This window comes from Euprymna scolopes, chromosome 21 (genome assembly GCF_053919585.1).
Source record: "Euprymna scolopes isolate OS-2025 chromosome 21, ASM5391958v1, whole genome shotgun sequence".
Taxonomy (NCBI): domain Eukaryota; kingdom Metazoa; phylum Mollusca; class Cephalopoda; order Sepiida; family Sepiolidae; genus Euprymna; species Euprymna scolopes.
The window spans coordinates 46,258,501-46,278,291 of NC_136502.1; the positions used below are offsets into that span (position 1 = coordinate 46,258,501).

Consider the following 19,791-nt stretch of genomic DNA (forward strand, 5'->3'; position numbering starts at 1 on the left):
GAAAAGAAAAATCAGTAAAAGTTTGTATGTTGCCTCTCAAGGGTTGTGCTTTGAAATGCCGGAACGTTAACCTCGCATTACCGATGCATCCTTCTGACCTTTCAAAATACAACTACTGAAAAACAACATGCGGACTGATTTTTCTTTTCTCCAATTTAACGATATGGCAAGAACAAAAAAAAAAAATATACACGCTTCTGAGGATGGAGTTATACTCCAAAATATATAAATTATAAATTTCAAACAAATAAGTATTTGTTTATTTTCGTAATATTGCATTGTGAGTTGGCTTTCAAACGTATCTTATACATATTTTACACACACACATATATATATATACACTATATACACTAGATGTGCCTATCTGGAGTTAACTAGGAATTATTAATAATTTCTTTGATAGCACAATTTTAAAATTATACAGGAAAATAAATTAAATTTTAGTTTTACTGTTTTATTATTTCAGTAATTATCAGCATAAAGTTCAGTTTAAAAGTAAAATAATAAAAATAATAATGCGCAAATCTTGTATAGGGGATAAATAAGTAAAATCTTTGACATACTAAGTTTAATTTTTGCGTTCGGGTGAAAACAGGTTGAAACTTGATCAAAGTGCAGCTTACATATTAACTTCATCTCAACTTTGGTGGATAAATATCAAAATAATGATTAATAAAATAATTTGGCTCACAATCACCAAACGCTTTCTTTAGCTTCTCTCATTCCTGCTGTTTTCTTCACCTCAAGGTATTTAACCTCCTTCCTACTCTGTCACACAATGCCAAGTGGAGAAATTGGATCTGTGTGCAAGAGCAGATGTACTCTAGTCCATTAAAATTACTGGAGTAATTACATTTGTGTTGTGGAGACATACACACCCTTATAATCACTAAGATGGACTTATCCATTAGGCATATAAGCAGCAAGTATAAACCGCTCAATGAGAGCTATCCGGATGTCGTACAGAAACGACTCCTCACGGACTTACTAATCTTCCTGTATCACTAACCCTGTTCTGGATATAAATGTTCTTCGTATTCTCACCAGTCGTTGTGTTTTCCTACTTTCACCTTTTCCGACTCCACTACAATTTGCATACCCCATTTAGGGCGCTTCAGCAGTTAGTTATGAACTAACTCCTTTCAAAAGCAAGAAAGGAAGACCAGTTGAACAGAAGAAATAACATAGCCCGACAGAAAAAGGCCACTGCCATCACAATGCTTCAGTCTGTTGAAAATAGATCTTCAACAAGTATTATTAGGATGACAAGGCAATAGCTTTTTTATTTGCATCATCAGAAATCAGCAGATTACATACATTTAATAATCCTAGTTAATTTTTTTAACCCATGAGAATACAGACAATTTATGGGTTCACCATTTTCTCATTGAGGTGGATTTAACCAGTTGCATTGTATTGTTTTTGCCAGGTTGTAAATTCGATCCTCACAAGAAAGCTATGATTTTGATATATCCTTAATTTTCAACTATAGGCAAAGACAGACTTTTTATGGCAAGGACAGGGCAAGTTGAGGTGACTTCCACTGATCAGATCCCTGCCACATTCAAGTATCATAATAAGAGGAATTTATATAGACAACTGACAGATAAAATCCTGTTGATTCTGAAGGCAGAGACACCACAAAAGAAGAATAACATCATGCTGTTTACTAAGCGACACCTGTGAGTAGACTTGAAGACACACCAGAGGAAATACACTCAATCACTAAATAAACAATGCAGAGCTAAAGGCTACATGTCTTTATTGAGTGCTTAACTGAAATTCCAGAATATATGGAAGTTGCATGGGAGTCCAAAACATGTTACATGTACCTACTCGAATTTGAATTGACGGAATGTGGCTGGCTAATGAATTCAGGTGAGATTCCATTAACTCCCTTACATGCTTAAATGACTCACTGTAAATAAACACTAAATACGTTTTCATAAATAGAAGTTTGTAGTTCTTTTAAGCAGAAGAGCAATATACACCAACTATTTATATGTTAAGAATTGAATTTAAAGCAACCGTCATTGGCGGCAGTAATATGTAAACTTTATAAAAGAATTTTTTTAATCTTCTTAATGTTTACAAAATTCTCATAATATATCTAAGTAAATCTATCAGAAGATATAAACTGCCATTTTCAACCTAATAGACATGTGTAAAGGCATTCATTAGTAGGTTTGTTTAAAGAAAGGGTTAGTCATGGAAAGATTTTGTGTAAAGACGTTGATGAGTAGACAGGCCTGTTGAAAGAGAAAGAGTCCATGTATGTGTGTGTCTAAAATATTAGTAGAAATGTGCGTTCATATCTATGGACAGGCACAAAAGATTACAGACTATGCTGTAGGAAGAAGAGTTTATTTATGTACTGTATTGAAGTCTGGTTGCCATGCTGGATTATTTGTATTTCATGTTAGTCAAACCCCAGGCCCAAAGGCCAAGTGAGTTCTGCTGAATCCCAAGAGAGAAGTTGTGGGCAGGTTCATTCCACACGGAATTGTTGTCAGTTCAAGATCTGTGATGAAAAAGAAAGTTGCCATCGTTTAACCTTTATACACTTTGTCATGTGACTATGAGCTGGCTTCGGATTGGATAAGCCAGAAAGGATGTATATTCAAATCTTGAACCATGATAATTTGCTCTTGCTGATGTTTCCTGCAATCGTGTTTGCAACTCAATCTTTTCTAGAGTTTTCTTTTATGTGTTTTTTCCTGTGTAGTTTAAGTGACGTACTCTGAACGAAACTGGCATCACAAATTTCACACTTGAAGGGTCTTTCTCCAGTATGTATTCTTATATGTCTTTTTAAGCTTGACGAAAGCGTGAACTTTGAACTACAAATCTCACACTGAAAACATTTTTCCGCTATGTGTGTATACATGTGTGTTTTTAGACTTGAACTCTGTGAAAACCTTGACCCACAAATGTCGCACGTGTATGGTTTTTCTCCAGAATGTACACGCAGATGCATTTTCAGGTTGGAAAATCTTGTAAACTGTGACCCACATAGATCGCATTCAAATCGCTTCTCTCTAGTGTGAGTCCTCACATGCCGTTGCAAGCTGGCGTCATGTAAAAATTTCATCTCACAAATATCACAGTAGTAAAATCTCTCACCTAGATGTTGCTGAATGTGTGCCTTTAAGTTTGAAATCTGTGAGAATTGTGATTCACAAACTTCGCATTTGAAGGGCTTCTTTCGCATGTGAGTAAACTTGTGTCGGATCAAAACAGAGTTTTGCGAGAATTTAACACCGCAAATTTCACATGAGTAGGGTTTTTCTCCAGTGTGCGTTCTCACATGTCTGTGCAGGCTTGAACTTGTCAAAAATTTTGTCTCGCAAATCTCACATTTGAAAGGTTGCTCTCCAGTATGCAAATATACATGTATCCGTAAACTTGACTTATCAGAAAACATTTGCTGACAAATTTCACAGACGAACGGCCTTTCACCTGTGTGAATGCGGATGTGTCGTACGAGATCAAATTTTCGTTCGAATACTTTCGTACAAGCATTGCATTCAAAAGATTTTTTCCGAATCTCAGTCATTTCCATAGAACTTTCACAAAGTTTCAGCTCATATAGGTCTGATTTTGTTGCAATATTTTTTGTCTATTGTGAGAGTATGTCCCTATAAATCTATTTATAATCATATGTGATAAGAGCGAACCAATCAAATGCCAGGACAGTTTTATAAAATACCTGAAACTTTTTTAATTCTCCAGTACTATCTTTTCAGTGTAAAAGACCACTAAGTTTCTGCTGGTGGTAGCTGGATTAATCTTTACCTAGGAAACCTTCTCTAACTGGATTTATGCTGCAATTCTTTTTTTTGCCTGGAACTACATTTTTCTATTTCAAGACTGACTTTACACTCAAGAGATTTAAAAATTGCAATTTCACTTGTTTCCATATTTACTTTTACCTGGAAATTAAAAATCATATTTATTTAAGATTCTTGACATTTTTCTTGCAGTTTCCGCCCAAATATATTTTGCAAAGCTATTTCCTTTAAGAACAGAAATCCCCAAATCATGCTGTACTGATAATTTACTCAAACAGGTCCCAGGTGTCAAATTTATTTTTTTTCCAGAATTCCCTGAAATAACAAAATAATTTCAAATTTTAAACATAGCAACTTAGTAAATAATTGTATTGAATTAATGTGAAAGAAGAAAAATGATAATTAAGAAACTAGATCAGTAACAATACAAAAAATTTTGAAAGAAGCTCTGACTAATGGATTTAGCATAGCATTTTATCTGACCTCTCGCAAGCCTGTAAAAACTAGTAATGTGTAGACACAGTGGCCTAGAGAGAAAATGGCTCCTGAGTTTGTGTTTTATGTAAAAACTGAAACAGAAAGAAAATCTTACTTCACATATAAATTATATTATTATTATTATTTTTTGGACAGTGTTCTTCATCTTTGTTGCTACATTTTTCACGGCATTTTGGATGTTATACGCTCTGACCTTCTCCAGATTCATGAGTGGCCTTATGAAAGCTCAATTCTCTCCATTGCCATTTGTGAAATGGAATGAACAGTGAAATGAACAACTGGTCAATGTTTGTGTAATTTAGTAAATAATAAATATGCTACATTATTCAAAAGTTACCAAGTTATCCCAATATTCATTTTAACTATAAAGAAGGCAACTAGGACAATATGGTGTCCAGATAAAATTGTTCATAAAGAAAGTTTGCTTTGTTTAATAAGGTTTTTTTCTGTATTGATGAACATTTCCATGTCCAATCAATGTGAAAAACAGTTCAATACACGTGATAAATTACAGATATTCAATCTTCATGAATTGGTTCTTAACCGATGCTTGGCTTTCCATTAAATCATTTTTCAAGCATCTCGACAACTCGTGTGAGAAATGCTTTAAAACCCTAAGCAATATCAAAAACGCCCTCAGCGACTTCATCGCTACCAGAACACAAGATTTATACATTACTGGCATGATTACACTTGTTTTGCGTTTATTCTGATGGTGCTTATTTCGATCAATAAGTTTTTGTTTGAGCTAAGCTATGTTCATCTGAATTTAAAAGTTAAAAACTACAAGAACTTTCTTTGTCAACCTGATAAAAGCTGAAACTGAAAGAAATCCTTGCTCCACATATAAATTATAAAGATTCACTAAAAAAAAAAAAAAGAAGCTTTTACGTACTATCCTTCTGTTGAACATTTTCATCTACAACCATCAATTGACTATAAATAACAGTTCATGCGCATAGTAAATTACAGATTTCCAAAAATTTGCGATTAACTGATGTTTGGTAATTGTCATACAGCTTCCATGACAAGTTCGAATATTGTTATTTCTTCAGTTCACATGAAATCGTTGTCATAAAAATCATTCACAATACTTGTTGGACGCATTCTAAGAACTCAACAGCCATTTCATTTCTATACTGCTGTGTCTACGCAAAAAAATGTAACTATATATTTATAAACTGATTTGTCTCAGAATGGTTCACTTAAAACATAAAAAAAACATATATTTACTTCTCACAAAATAGCTAAAACCATAGCATGTTATCGTATCTAACGTCCCTCAATGCATACACTTTATCTTTCTTTTTACAAAATTACATCCATTTCTTAATGAAAAATTTGATACTCATAACTTTTTTAATTTAAAAAGCTGAAAAAAAAACATGAATCGTTTTTCATCGCAACTCAATACTAGGACATATTTAAAAATATATTTTAACTAGTGTAGAATGGGATCCCAGGTGATGTCAGAGACCCTGCTCAGATAGATGAAATCTATTCAAGATGTTATGTCTAAATGATTGACTACCCAGGCAGCCATAAGATAGCGGTAATCTACCAGCGGCTATGACAAACAACCTTTAGAATATATAAAGAAGAAAATAAACAAATAAATAAATAATTTATTTAAGCATATATTTGGTTGGAAGGGAGAGACAAGGAGAGAGAAGAAAAAGGAAAGAGAGAATTAAAGAGAGATAGAGAAAGAATAGATTCACAAGAAAAGAAAAAAGAAAAAGAATATAAAATAATAGGATAGAGAAAAGAAAGAGTAATCTTCAAATGACAAAGGGAGAAGAAACCGATTTAATAAAAACCATTGTGTTTTTAGAAATATAGGGATTTGGCTGACTGGCACTGAAGAGAATGTATCGCCCTGGGCTCTGCTCCAAGGGGCAGATACCTCCAGAAAAGCTAAGTTGAAAAGCTCTTGTTCCTAGCTGGGAAATCGTCTAAATGAAGCTAGTTGTAACAACCTGCATCAGAAAGTCATTGAGAATCCAAAGAACTTAGCTTTCCTTGTACGAAGTTTACTGTGAAGATTTTTTAAATAATTATTTTTGTTCATAAGAAATGGTCTCAGAGTTATTTTTGAATTATTGACTTGAAACACGGTTTGTTATAGCACCGACGCCAAATTGCAGGTGAGAAGAGCAGCATACAAACCATTCAGAGCGTCTACAAAGGATGAACCTAACCACAGCGTCTGACGACGAACACCCAGCTGAAGAGAAGAGTTGCTACATAGACTTTGAGTTATGCATGTTTTTGCATGCCCAGAGTCTCAGAACAGTATTTTCCAGTGACCAGTTCACCTATGAAGGGCCCACTCTAGATGGTTAAGAGTGTAGCCTTGCTGGGTTGCATCTATGGTTCTGTTAGCTGGGATCAACAAACACGGCCAGGGGTATATCACAAATATGATCTCTTGAACCAGGATTGCGACAGATGCTGCCCAGAGGACAAAAGGTTATATATAGTGTTGCCCCCAGCATCAAAAATTAAGGTACGGATGTTGTTGTTGTTGCCCAACCCTCAACTTCCTCATGTTAAGAACAGCTTTTGGAATATACACCTCCCAACTTTCCTATGTTTTGAACGGCTTTCGGAAGAGACACCCCATTTTGTGAGTGGGGGTGGGGTTGTCAAAAAATTTGCCCAAAATATAACTTCGATAATTGCTGTCAGGATTCCCATGTGCAAATACGATGAACGAACAACAACATCTGGTGGTTGCAGTGTCGGTCGGCTCGTGTGTACTAATCTGGCGGGCAGGGTATGATTCAGGATATGGTATTTTTGTTGGCAAGACTGGAATTTAGGTGGCAAAATACTCTCGAACCCTCTGTTTTTGTTTTTTTACAAGGTAGTCACCTGGAAGCCACTTGGGGATAAGGGTTATTGCATGTACAGTAATCAATGGGATAGTATCATAATCATTAGTATTGGAGATTTGATAAAGTGTCTTACTTAAGGGGGCGGTTCATCAGGAATTTGTTTATGTTGGACTTGAAGACATGCAGGTTGTAGTCAAGTGGGAAACAGGTAAACGGAAGAGAGTTTCACAGATGTGCACTTCTAAGAAGCTCTGTTCATAGAATCTACCTTTCCTCTATCCCTTAAGAGGAACTAAATTCCTGTAGTCACCAGTACGTTAACATGTAAACGGTATTTCAGAAAGTGAGTTTTAAATAAGCAAAAAAAGCAATATAAACAGAACGTTTTCTTTAAATGATAAACAATGATTATTCATTTTAAACATACATACAGAATTTTGTTTATATTATAAACACTATAAATAGAACCCTTTATATTTTGAAACAATGTAAACCTTTTTAAATTTTAATTCTAGACAACAGAAATAGAAATTTTTTATAATCTTGAAAGAAATATAGTTCACAGACATTTTTCAATATATATACCTAAAAGAAAATAAATTGGGGGAAATTAGGTGAAAAAATTTTATTTGGTTTTGTAACCTATTTTTGTTTATAAATAAAAACAAAACATCTAATATTAGTTATAAATGTTGAAAGTATGCACATATATATATACCTAAATTAAAAGAAGATTGAGGAAATTAGGCAAAAACAATTTATTTTGCTTTCTGACCTATTTGCGTTAAAAAATAAAACCAAACATTTAATAGTAGTTATTACCCATGTGAGCCATAAGAAAAAAAATGAAGCAACCCCCCTTAAAAAAAATGAAAATAGCAGCGAGTACATGTGCAAGTGCCAAAAACAAAAAAAATTAGCCACAGCCGCCAGGCTCGAACATGTAATGCTAATAAGAAAAGGTGTTGAAATTGAATGGAATTTTTAATTCTCTACAAGCAGGACATTAATTCTTCATATTATGGATTAACAAACAATTTTATTTTTCTAGGCTCATGGAATTATCCTAATTATTAACACAGTGTCTAATATTACATGTTTAATGAAGATGGCCAATAAAGTCGATATAAATTTTAGATTCGGATTTTGTCTTTAATTCTACACTATAACTTGGAAACCAAATGTTTTCAAATCTATGTTGATGGGGAATTTTATCATTATTTATATGTATTGAACACAATCCATTGATTTTCCCAAGAATGTGTATATTTATTTCTTACAAAAAGAAAATACTTGTAACTTGAAAAATCCAAAGCATGAAAATTGTTTTCGATCATGATTCAATATGGCATATGAAAATTAAGTTATCAATAAATTACTAAAGAAACAAATGCGCAAAGCAAAAAACTATCCATCATATTTTAAGGCCAATATGACGTCCAATCTGGTTTGAAGAAGGCTGAAGTTTACATCAGCCAAATAATCAAAATAATCCATATTTCATATTTTGGCTAAATTGTCCTCTGGCAAAAAGATCTTACATTTTTGGTGTTGAATTATTCATTTGCAAATTAAAAAGATCAATGATTGTATTTGTGGTTGAAAATATAAAAGCTAATTAGATGTTGTAGAAGAAAATACTCACACTATCAGCAGTACATTCGTTTGGTCTGTCGGGTGACATAATCAAGGAAAGAAAGTAAAAAAACTTGGGCTTGTAAATGAATTATTTTTGTGTGGCATTAATTTACATATAAGGGGAATAGCTGCTTTTGAGGATGACAAATTGGTAAGAACAGTTGAGAGAAAACATTTGTTCAGTTACTGTTGTGAATAATGGTTTCAGTGAAGAGGAGTTGTGTCAGTTTTCCTTTCGGGATTACAGAGTTGGTGTAAATCACAGAGTTCTGTCGATTTTGAAACAGTTACTTCTCTAAAGATCTGCTAAAGTTTATCAATTAGTTTTTACAAGAGATAAAATGGCTAATTAATTAATCATATTAAGTTTTGCAATTTTTATGAATTTCTTTTTTACAGAAATATTAATTTGTTTTCTGCATGTTTATATTTTCTTGTAAATTAAATTATACTTCTGTGAATCATTTTGCAAATAATTTGTTTCTAATTAATTTTTTATCTTTCACTTGTTTTCTTTTCCAAATCATGATTAAAGATACGTTTTTTTAATGAACTTAAAAGTTTCCCTTAATTCTACATCAAGTTTCTTGGGTCATTCGAAGTTTATTTCAGGAGTAGAGGTTAAGAGAGAGAGTATGTTTTGTTTTGTAACAAACAAATAATAAAATTAAAGTGTTCATTGAAAATATAATTGAATTATATTACAAATTCAACATCATAATAATGGTATATCCAATACAAAATATTGCCAAAGAAATGTTTTTTATATGACAGATAATTTGAACAGTGGATTAATCCACATAAATCAGAAAACAAAACAATATTTTCAAAATGATCTGCAAAATTCAGAAAATGCCAATTTGCAATAATCCTAGTGTCAAAATGCTGACGTCACATTCAGTTGCCATTGATCAGTATGATTCTTCCAAATTTCCCAAAAACCAAATTAATTGCTTATATAGATTGGTGATCTTTTAAACCACCACATTTCTGGTGAATACTTACATATTAGGTCAAAATCTTACAAAAAAATGATTGAGTGGAAAACATGTGCTAGATGTATTTTTAACAAAATAATCATCCACAATTATGTTTGGTGTTTAAAAATGGCAGACCCTTAATTTAAGCCAAGGATTATCTCACTTGTTTGTCCTATTGAATTGATAACACAATTCTTCCACATTAAAAATATAGGCTTTCTTCAAGCAACCATTGCTGATGCCTCTATTCCAAATTTGTGTCCACAGGACGTCTTTGGTGGACAGTTTCTCACCAATATAAATGATTGCACACTAAAAATAACTAAATTTAAAATAAATCAGCCTTTCTTCAAGAAAAGTCCCTTGACAGTTGCTGCAACCTGTCAGACTAAGAAGCGACCTATTGAAATTAAAGACCATAAAAATTTAAAAATTACTCTTTATTTGAACTTTTATAATAAAAATGTTTATGGAACAAGGTTTTTACCACTTAGTCTGACAAGCCCACAGCAATCATTCATATTTGATATGCGCTCCCTAAAATGCATCAACAGTTTGACTCCTCCCTTCACTTAATAATCCCCAAAATTCAAGAAAACAACCAATTTTAATGAAATTTCCAGTATTTATTAACAATCATAGAATATAATGAACCTATTATTTTTTAAATTTTAATGAAATTTCCAATATTTATTAACAATCATAGAATCATTATTAACAATCATAGAATATAATGAACCTATTATTTTTTAAATTTTAATGAAATTTCCAATATTTATTAACAATCATAGAATCATTATTAACAATCATAGAATATAATGAACCTATTATTTTTTAAATTTTAATGAAATTTCCAATATTTATTAACAATCATAGAATCATTATTAACAATCATAGAATATAATGAACCTATTACTTTTTAAATTTTAATGAAATTTCCAATATTTATTAACAATCATAGAATCATTATTAACAATCATGGAATATAATGAACCTATTACTTTTTAAATTTTAATGAAATTTCCAATATTTATTAACAATCATAGAATCATTATTAACAATCATAGAATATAATGAACCTATTATTTTTTAAATTTTAATGAAATTTCCAATATTTATTAACAATCATAGAATCATTATTAACAATAATAGAATATAATGAACCTATTACTTTTTAAATTTTAATGAAATTTCCAATATTTATTAACAATCATAGAATCATTATTAACAATCATAGAATATAATGAACCTATTACTTTTTAAATTTTAATGAAATTTCCAATATTTATTAACAATCATAGAATCATTATTAACAATCATAGAATATAATGAACCTATTATTTTTTAAATTTTAATGAAATTTCCAATATTTATTAACAATCATAGAATCATTATTAACAATCATAGAATATAATGAACCTATTATTTTTTAAATTTTAATGAAATTTCCAATATTTATTAACAATCATAGAATCATTATTAACAATCATAGAATATAATGAACCTATTACTTTTTAAATTTTAGTGAAAATGTATTATATTTTATGAACAAAAACACCTTTGTTAAATTTCAAGAACTAAAAAAGATGCATGAACTTATGTTTGCTTTTTTTTTATAAAAAAATAAAGCATTGTAGATGTTAATAATTAAATTTTTTTATATATATATTTCAGGAACGTTATGAAAAAAAGCCCCTAACGTCTGTGTTAATGAAATCAATATAACTTGAAGAAAAATTAATTTCTTGGACTAACGATATTATCATTGAATTAAGCATTGTGTATTCAATAGTTTTACCAAGAAAATAATTGCAAAAAATATTTTCTGTGAATAACACTCCTCTCAAAAATTTCAAAATGTAATATTATATTTTTTTGTACGCATGATGGTGTAAACATCAGTGTAATAAATTTTTTTGTAATCCTGAAAAAAAAAAAATGAAAAAGTTGAAATTGAGGATCACTAAAAAAAATAATTTAAAAAATAGTATTATTTATATAAAGATTAATTTAGACAAATACGGATGGGCAAAATTGTAAAAAAAAAAGACAGACAATATTTTATTTAATTATTACTAAATAATTGTTGTTGCTTATTTTTTTTTTTTGATGAATAAATAGTTAGGGCAATCAATGATTTTAATTGACATTTTTCACACTTAAAATGCACTTTTATTTAAAAAGTATTAATTTAATTCATCATTACAACCTGTTTAAGAATAAATCGAGTCATCACATAAAAAAGTGAATAAATATTCTAATTAAACAATCACTTCCTTTTTATTGCAATAAATAGGCTTACATAAATTGATGAAGGTTTTTTATAATCTTTAAAAAATGCAAAAATTAAGGTATAATAATGTTTCAATTCCTTTATAAATTTAAAAAATAAAATTGACTTTCTGATATTTTGGGCTTCCATAAAACTTATGTGCGACACTTTCTCTCTTATTTTGATTGTGCAAAACTGGATCTGTTGCTAAACTCTCACTTTTGGGGACTATTTAAGCCTTCTTCTTTTTTTGTAAAAACAAGGGTTTTTTTTTTAATTTCTTATTTAATTCAATCTCTTAAGACTTTACTAATTAGATTTGAAATAGTCTAGGCACCGCCAAAACTGGGGGGGGGGACAGGTAAGTACTTTTTGACAGACCGTCTTTTTAAAAGTCTACCAAAAATCAGGTAATTATCCGATCAATACGAAATTTTCAGCGATTATTAAGAGAAGAATTAACTTTATAACAGTGTACTTATTTTTCATAAACGATATTTATATATATTGTTTTGCTTACAAAACCCCCCCCTCGTTTTGAGGGGGTACAAAAATGCTTAAAATAATCATCTGAAACTGAACACAACATTGTGTTGTTGTAAGAGACAGAATTATAGATTAAAAAAAAAAAAAATTCGATTGTGTTTAATTATTCTGCTTTTGAGTTTTGAAATGTGAAATTCGGTGAATATGTTAAGTAAAATAATTAATTTAAGTTAAACAAAACAAAAAAAAAATTTTTTTAATATTTATACGAAAAAAGCCATTTAAAAATTTTTGATAAATAAATAAACAATTTTTTTTTAGCGAGCCGAATAATGCATGACCATTATTAAACAGGGCATGCTTTGAAAAATCGATACAAAAAAAAAATTCGATAAATATTGTGCCCTTTGTGTTAAAAATAGCATAATTTTTTCGATCCCGTTTGAAAATGTTTGCCGCCTTTCGACTACGGTGGACCAAACGCGCTGAAATAATTTTTTTTTATTCTGCTTTAAATTGCCCCCCCCCCATTTTGGGGAGCCTGGCCCCCACACACATACACATTAAAAACCAAACTCATACAAATGGTCACCCATCTGGTACTGGCCAGCCTCAGCGTTAATAATACATTGAAATTTTTGTCACTGAAAAATAAGTCTTTTTTGGCCTGTTTGGTCTTCCATAGTTTGCTTTTTACCAAATACAAACGTAAACATTGTCGATCTAGACTCTAGATCAACGCGAAGTAACTGGTTACCTATATGAATAAGTGGAATTATTTGAAATCCAGGTACTTATAATATTTTTGCATATTCTCATAGAAAATAATCCTAATTCTTAATTAGACAACAAATAAATAAATTATTTCAAAAACCTTTTTTTTTTTAAATATTTATGTACGTTTTTTGTGCAAGACAAAAAATGTCAATTGTTAATTTTTGGGGAAAATTTAACATTTAAAATTTAATTAAAAATAGTAGAAAAAGTTTTACATTATTCTGTTTTCTATATGATAAACTTCAGGGTTTTATCTTTCTGGAAAAAAAAAGTTACTCAGAAATAACGGATTTTAATAAATGTAATTTCGTTTTAAAAAACAACAACTTGATTTTTCGGCCATTTTTGGCGGTGCCTAAAATAGTCCCAGAAAACTAATATTTATATTTCAAGGTTTTTTTTACAATTAATTTATTAACGTTCAAATTTAGCTGAACTTTCTAGTTTCTGACGCCACCGTGAAAATATTTTTCATTATAATTTATATTTTTCGGGTATAAAATTTTTTCCCCCCTTCAGAGCTTAACTTTCAAGGACAATAAAAAGTAATCAAAAGTCTAAAAAAATTATAAGCCAGCTTTCAAAATTATGGGGCCTATCAGTCTCAATGTTAAATTGCACATAATTTATATCATTGAGAAACAGTCCACTGATAACGTCCTACAAACACAAATTTGGAATATTGGCGTCAACAACCGTTGGGAGACTTTACTTGAAGAAAGTCAAAATACAATAAAATTCAATTTGATAAATTCTATTTGTAGTTCTAATTCATTTTTTCTTACTGGATCATTTTTCGTAATTTTTTAAATATTTTATATTAATTCCAATGGCATGTAAGTGTTAATGTTTTTACCTGAAATGCGTCAGTTTAAAAGATCACCAAACACAAGCACCACTAGCAGTATCAGATGTCGCCATTAAAAATTAGTGAAAAAAATTTGAATAATTAGACTATCTTTCGAAGCTTATAACTACTTGAAAAATGTAATTTGTTTTCAATAAAAGGAGCAAAGACCAAATTTTAAAATAATAAGAAGTTTAATAGAAAAATATACAATATTTTTTTTAAATCGGTTTTCTTTAAAAAAGATTTCAAGAAATTCAACGAATTTTAACTTACTCCCAATATAAAAATATATATAAATTCCAAAAACTCACTTACCTATAAAAATAAATCAATGAGTGCTTCCATTGTTCATTTTTAAGAATTTGTCCATATTTATATTTTATATTCCATGTACTTTAAATTGTAATGATTTTAAATTGTAATATTAGATGTTCAGAACGGAACAAAAATGTTAAAAAAATATGAAGACCTCCGTGCGTGAAAAAAGTTAATTTATTTTTTAGTTGTCTTCCCTTTGAAGTGCTGACATGTGTTTGCTGTCAACAACAAAGTTAGTCAGTATGGATTACCGTATTTGAAAAATGATCACATTTCACTCATCATTTGAATAAGTTGCCATTTAAACAGAAACCAGCCAACAATTTTTCCATTATTTTTTTTATTCTCTTAAGAATTACATGAGTTTTTGATTTAAAATATTTTATTTCTTCTTTATGCAATGAATTTTCTTTTTTTTTTTTTTAAATCTAAAAAAAACAACAACACTGAATGAAATAGAAAAAATTGATGTAGGTGTCCAATTTTTACTGGACAATATTTTCAAAATATGAGCTTTCACTTAAAAAAAAAAAAAAAAAACTCAACGTGTTTTTTTTTTTTAAAAGGTTTTAAACTTTTGACTTTACAGGTAAATGTACAGATAACCATATTTTTGTTTTTGTTTTAAATCAGATTATTTTATTTATTGATCTTTTATCGTCAATTTGTGATATATAAACCTTAGGTGAGAAAATGATTTTCATTTTAATAGACATTTCAAAATGGGGGGGGGGGTGAATTTAAAAAAAAAAAAACGTTTGTCTAGAATATTATATTCGGTTTCTTGGAAAGAGCATAAGATTTCACATTGAACCTGAAAATATCTTAAAAATTGAACTAATAGAAAAATTTGGATAGATTTTTAAATTGAAAAAATTTAAGTCGTAAAATGAAATTGATTTCATTATGTAGAAAAGATGGCTGCATGAACGCACGCATGCAGTGCATGTAGCAGTATCAGAATTTTTGTAGGAATTTTTGACACCCCTAACACGAAACTGCGAATACAATATAAAAATCTCGTAATTTCTCTGTTAAAAGTGGGTTATTTATTTTCTTTATGGATTATACTTCCAAAATAAACTATTACAGTTGTTTTAAAAGTAATAAAAATATTTTTATTTTTTTTTTAAACAGTAATGAATTTTCCGAACTCAATATTTTTCAATTTTTAAACTCAATATTTTTAAATTTTAAAATTTTAAAAATCTATCAAAATTTTTCTATTGATTCTATTTTTACGATATTTTCAGGGTCAATGTGAAATTTTATGTTCTTTCCAATAAACCGAATATAATATTTTAGACAAACGTTTTTTTTTTTTTATTCACGGTTCCCCCCCCCCCCCCAGTGTCTATTACAAAGAAAATACTTAATTTAGTCCCGGATAAGTACATAATTATTTACTCACAAATTGAAGAGAAAAGGTCAATACATAATATATTCAAATTTAAAAAAAAACGGACATCGTGTTCTTGTAGAATTTTACCTGTAAAGTTTGAAGTTTAAAACCTTTTTTTAAACCACGTTATTTGTTTTTTCTTTTTTCTTTTTTTTTTTTTTAATGGAACCTTGGTCCTTGCTCCTTTAATTGAAAAAAAAATTAGGGCTTGAATTACATTTTTCGAGGAGTTATAAGCTTGGAAAGACAGGGGGTCGAATAATTCACGCCTCCAATTTTGTAAATGTCTAATAATAATTAATTTCGACTCGGATAAGTACATAATTATTTACTCACAAATTGAAGAGAAAAGGTCAATACATAATATATTCAAATTTAAAAAAAAACGGACATCGTGTTCTCGTCGAATTTTACCTGTAAAGTCCGAAGTTTAAAACCTTTTTAAAAAAAAAACACGTTTTTTTTTTTTTTTTTTTTTTTTAATGAAATCTTGGTCCTTGCTCCTTTAATTGAAAAAAAAAATTAGGGCTTGAATTGCATTTTTCGAGGAGTTATAAGCTTGGAAAGATGGGGTGGAATTATTCGCTATTTTCACAAAAAATTCTGATACTGCTATGAAGATGGCTGCATGAACGCACGCATAATGCGTGCGTTCATGCAGCCATCTTCATGCACTTTGTAAACACTTTTTCAAAAAATAAAAAATAATATTTCCATTATTTTTTAAAAAACTCTAATAGTTTATTTTGGAAGTATATTCCATAAAGAAATTAAACAACCCTCTTTAAAAAAGAAATTACGAGTTTTGTATATTTTATTTGCAGTTTTGTGTTAAGGGTGTCAAAAAATCCCAAAAAATTCTGACACACCTAAAACACCACAATTTAATATTTGCAAAAAAATAAAGGTATTTCTTTACATTAAGTCCACCTCCACAATTTTCTTTAAAATAACGACTTTTAAAGGTTTTCGATTACGCTGAATAAGAAAATCTCATTTAAATTATGCAGAGACAAGCAGTTTTGGAGATATAAAGACCCGTATTATGCACTGTAATTAACTGGCGCCATGTTTGTATGCGTTCTTGCACAATAAACAAATCTACTTCTCTGCGACCGACACTGCCACCTAGCAGAAACAAATCCACCTTTTTTTTTTTTTCAAAACCAAGAAATTAGTAATGTGCTAGCAGTGTAACATTGTTACACTGTAACAACAATTACGACTTTTTCACTGCCTTGAATAATTTTATATTAAAAACGGCTTTCGGAATAAAAGACACCCCCCCCCCAACCTCCCCATGTTAAGAACAGCTTTCGGAATAGACATCCCCAACCTTCTCATGTTAAGAACGGCTTTTGGAATAAACACCCCATTTGAGTTGAGGTGTGAAAAAGTATTTGCCCCAAATTTAACTGTGATATTCTCTGTCAGCATATCCACCCGCAAATACTATTTTTTAAAAAATGAGGGGGGGGGCAGCATCGGTCGCAGAGAAGTATATTTGTTTATCGCACGCGCGTAAAACATGGTGGCCAGTGAATTAATTGCAGTGCATTACAAGTCTTCATATCTCGAAAACTACTTGTCTCTGTAAAATTTAAATGAGATTTTCTTATTCAGCATAATCGGAAACCATAAAAGTCGTCATTTTAAACAAAATTGCGGAGGTGGACCTAATGTAAAAATTTACTAAAATAAACTTGAATAAACAAGAAATGCGAAAATATCAGATGACTTACGCGATTGTAAAATCAGACAAAACTATTCGATAAAATTTGGTAGCCATTTGGAGAGCTAAACACTTCAACATAACCCAATCAATGTTTTCATGATTTGGAGTAAATGATTTTATTGGTTCATACAAATGCAATGTATACTTTTATTTGTTCTTGAATTAAAAATGAAACTTACCTGTTTTTATGATTTTAAATTCATTTAGTTAGAGATAATTACAATAAGGTAGTTGATGATTCTTTCTTCTTTGTAAAGGGAAAAATGGCAGGATTGTCGAAAATAGAAAGAACTAATTTCTAATATACGGAATTAATCAGTTAGTAATAATTACATTTAGTTATCATTTGGAAGAGGGGAAATATGCGTAAATAAAAAATAAATAAAAAAAGTTGAGTAAAAGGGAAGTAACTAAACGGTGTAGACCGTAGTTTGTTCCGCCTGAAATATTTTATCCCATTTTTTAGCAGAATGAGCACAACTGTAGTATAGTTAACAACGTGAAAGGGGTGCAAAAAACATTTTCACTTATTTCTCATATCACCCGCAAAACCTATTTTGTGCCATTACTGGATGGTTTATAAGAAGTAAAATCTTTGTTTCGATGAATGAATAGCGTGTACAGAAATATGTTGGCAAGTTGAAATGCAAACTGTCTCAACTTGCCAACATAGGCAGGATTGGAGTTTAGGTGGCGATTAACCTCGAACCCAAACCAAAAGCGACAGCGACACAAATATCGAGTCACCGGTTTGTATCCCTGGAAACAGTGACCATTTTTATTTACATTGTAAACATATAGAACTTTTTATAATTAAAAAAAAAAAAATTAAATAATACGAACAGATTGTTCTGGTACTTTTGCAGAATTTTTATGCAACTATTCTGTACTTTCACCTAACAATTTAATTAATTTTTTTTTTTTTTTTACAAAATCCATTTCTTAAAAAAAATATAAAACCTTGGAAGGGGCAACACTTCATACCAATTGTTACAATCCAGCTCCCCTACTACTGGTCCCAATTTCACCTTCACTCCTCACATTAAAAAATCGGCCTTGTGCCTAATTTGCTCGGTGGGGGAGCAAATAAATACCAACCCCGCATCTAAGACCTTGGTCAATGTAGGGGCAACCCTTCATACCAATTGTCACAATCCAGCTTCCCTACTCCCCGGGGAGTTGGTCCCCATTTCCCCCTCACTGCTCACATTAAAAATCAGCCTTGTGCCTAATTTGCTTGGTGGGGGATCAAATAAATACCAACCCCACATATAAGACCTTGAAAGGGGCAACCCTTCATACCAATTGTCACTATCCAGCTCCCCTACTCACCGGGGAGTTGGTACCCATTTCCCCTTCACTCCTCACATTAAAAATCAGCCTTGTGCCTAATTTGCTCGGTAGGGGGGAGCAAATAGATACCAACCCTACATATAAGACCCTGGTCAATGTAGGAGCAACCCTTTATACCAATTGTCACTTTCCAGCTCTCCTACTCCCCGGGGAGTTTCCCCTTCACTCCTCACATTAAAAATCAGCCTTGCCCCTAATTTGCTCGGTGGGGGAGCAAATAAATATTTTTTTTTTTGGCCTTTTGGCCAAGATCAAAGTGTAGTATCTGTTCCGGCAGATACTGCACTTAAGATAATTTGTACCAGTCAATGGAGGGGAAACCCTCTATACTGGGACAATTATTATTTTTGGTAACCAGAGTGACCCCTTTTAGGGGAGCTGGTTTTTACCTCACATTAAAAACGGCCTTGTGCCTAATTTGCTCAGTGGGGGAGCAAATAAATACCATCTGTTCTTACTACATGCTATACTTATGTTTGTAACTTTGTGATATAAAGTGGAGGATCAGTTTTCTATATTAATTAAATGCAAAATGATCACGCACTTTACAACCAGTCAGTCTCAAAGCCATTCAAGTCATTCTCCAGATCATTCAAGTTGTTTTTGAAGGATTCCAGTTATTTTTTAAGCATTCAAATCATTCTTAAGGTCATTCAGTTCATCCTTAAGTTCATTAAAGTCATTCTAAGTCATTTACTTTTTATTTATTTAAGTCATTTCAGCCTATTTTTTGGTCATTTTAGTTTATCTTTAAGAATTTCATATCAATCCTACATTCACGCATTCATTCATTACACGAGAGCACGCGACTAATGGCTATCGGCCTTTTTTAATTAAACGCCTGTTGCCAG

At 30.8% G+C, this 19,791-nt stretch overlaps 1 long non-coding RNA gene and 1 pseudogene across 1 annotated transcript; one reads left to right on the forward strand and one right to left on the reverse strand.

The window, feature by feature from the left end:
* Window positions 1-3,854: 3,854 nt before the first annotated feature.
* LOC145242218 (uncharacterized) lies at window positions 3,855-18,135 on the reverse strand. The gene is made up of 2 exons (XR_013862669.1): window positions 17,767-18,135; window positions 3,855-4,106 (listed from the first exon to the last, which is right to left on the reverse strand). It is a non-coding gene; the product is annotated as an uncharacterized LOC145242218 (long non-coding RNA).
* A 1,030-nt stretch (window positions 18,136-19,165) lies between these two features.
* On the forward strand, window positions 19,166-19,310 carry LOC145243280 (U2 spliceosomal RNA; annotated as a pseudogene).
* The last annotated feature ends 481 nt before the right edge of the window (window positions 19,311-19,791 follow it).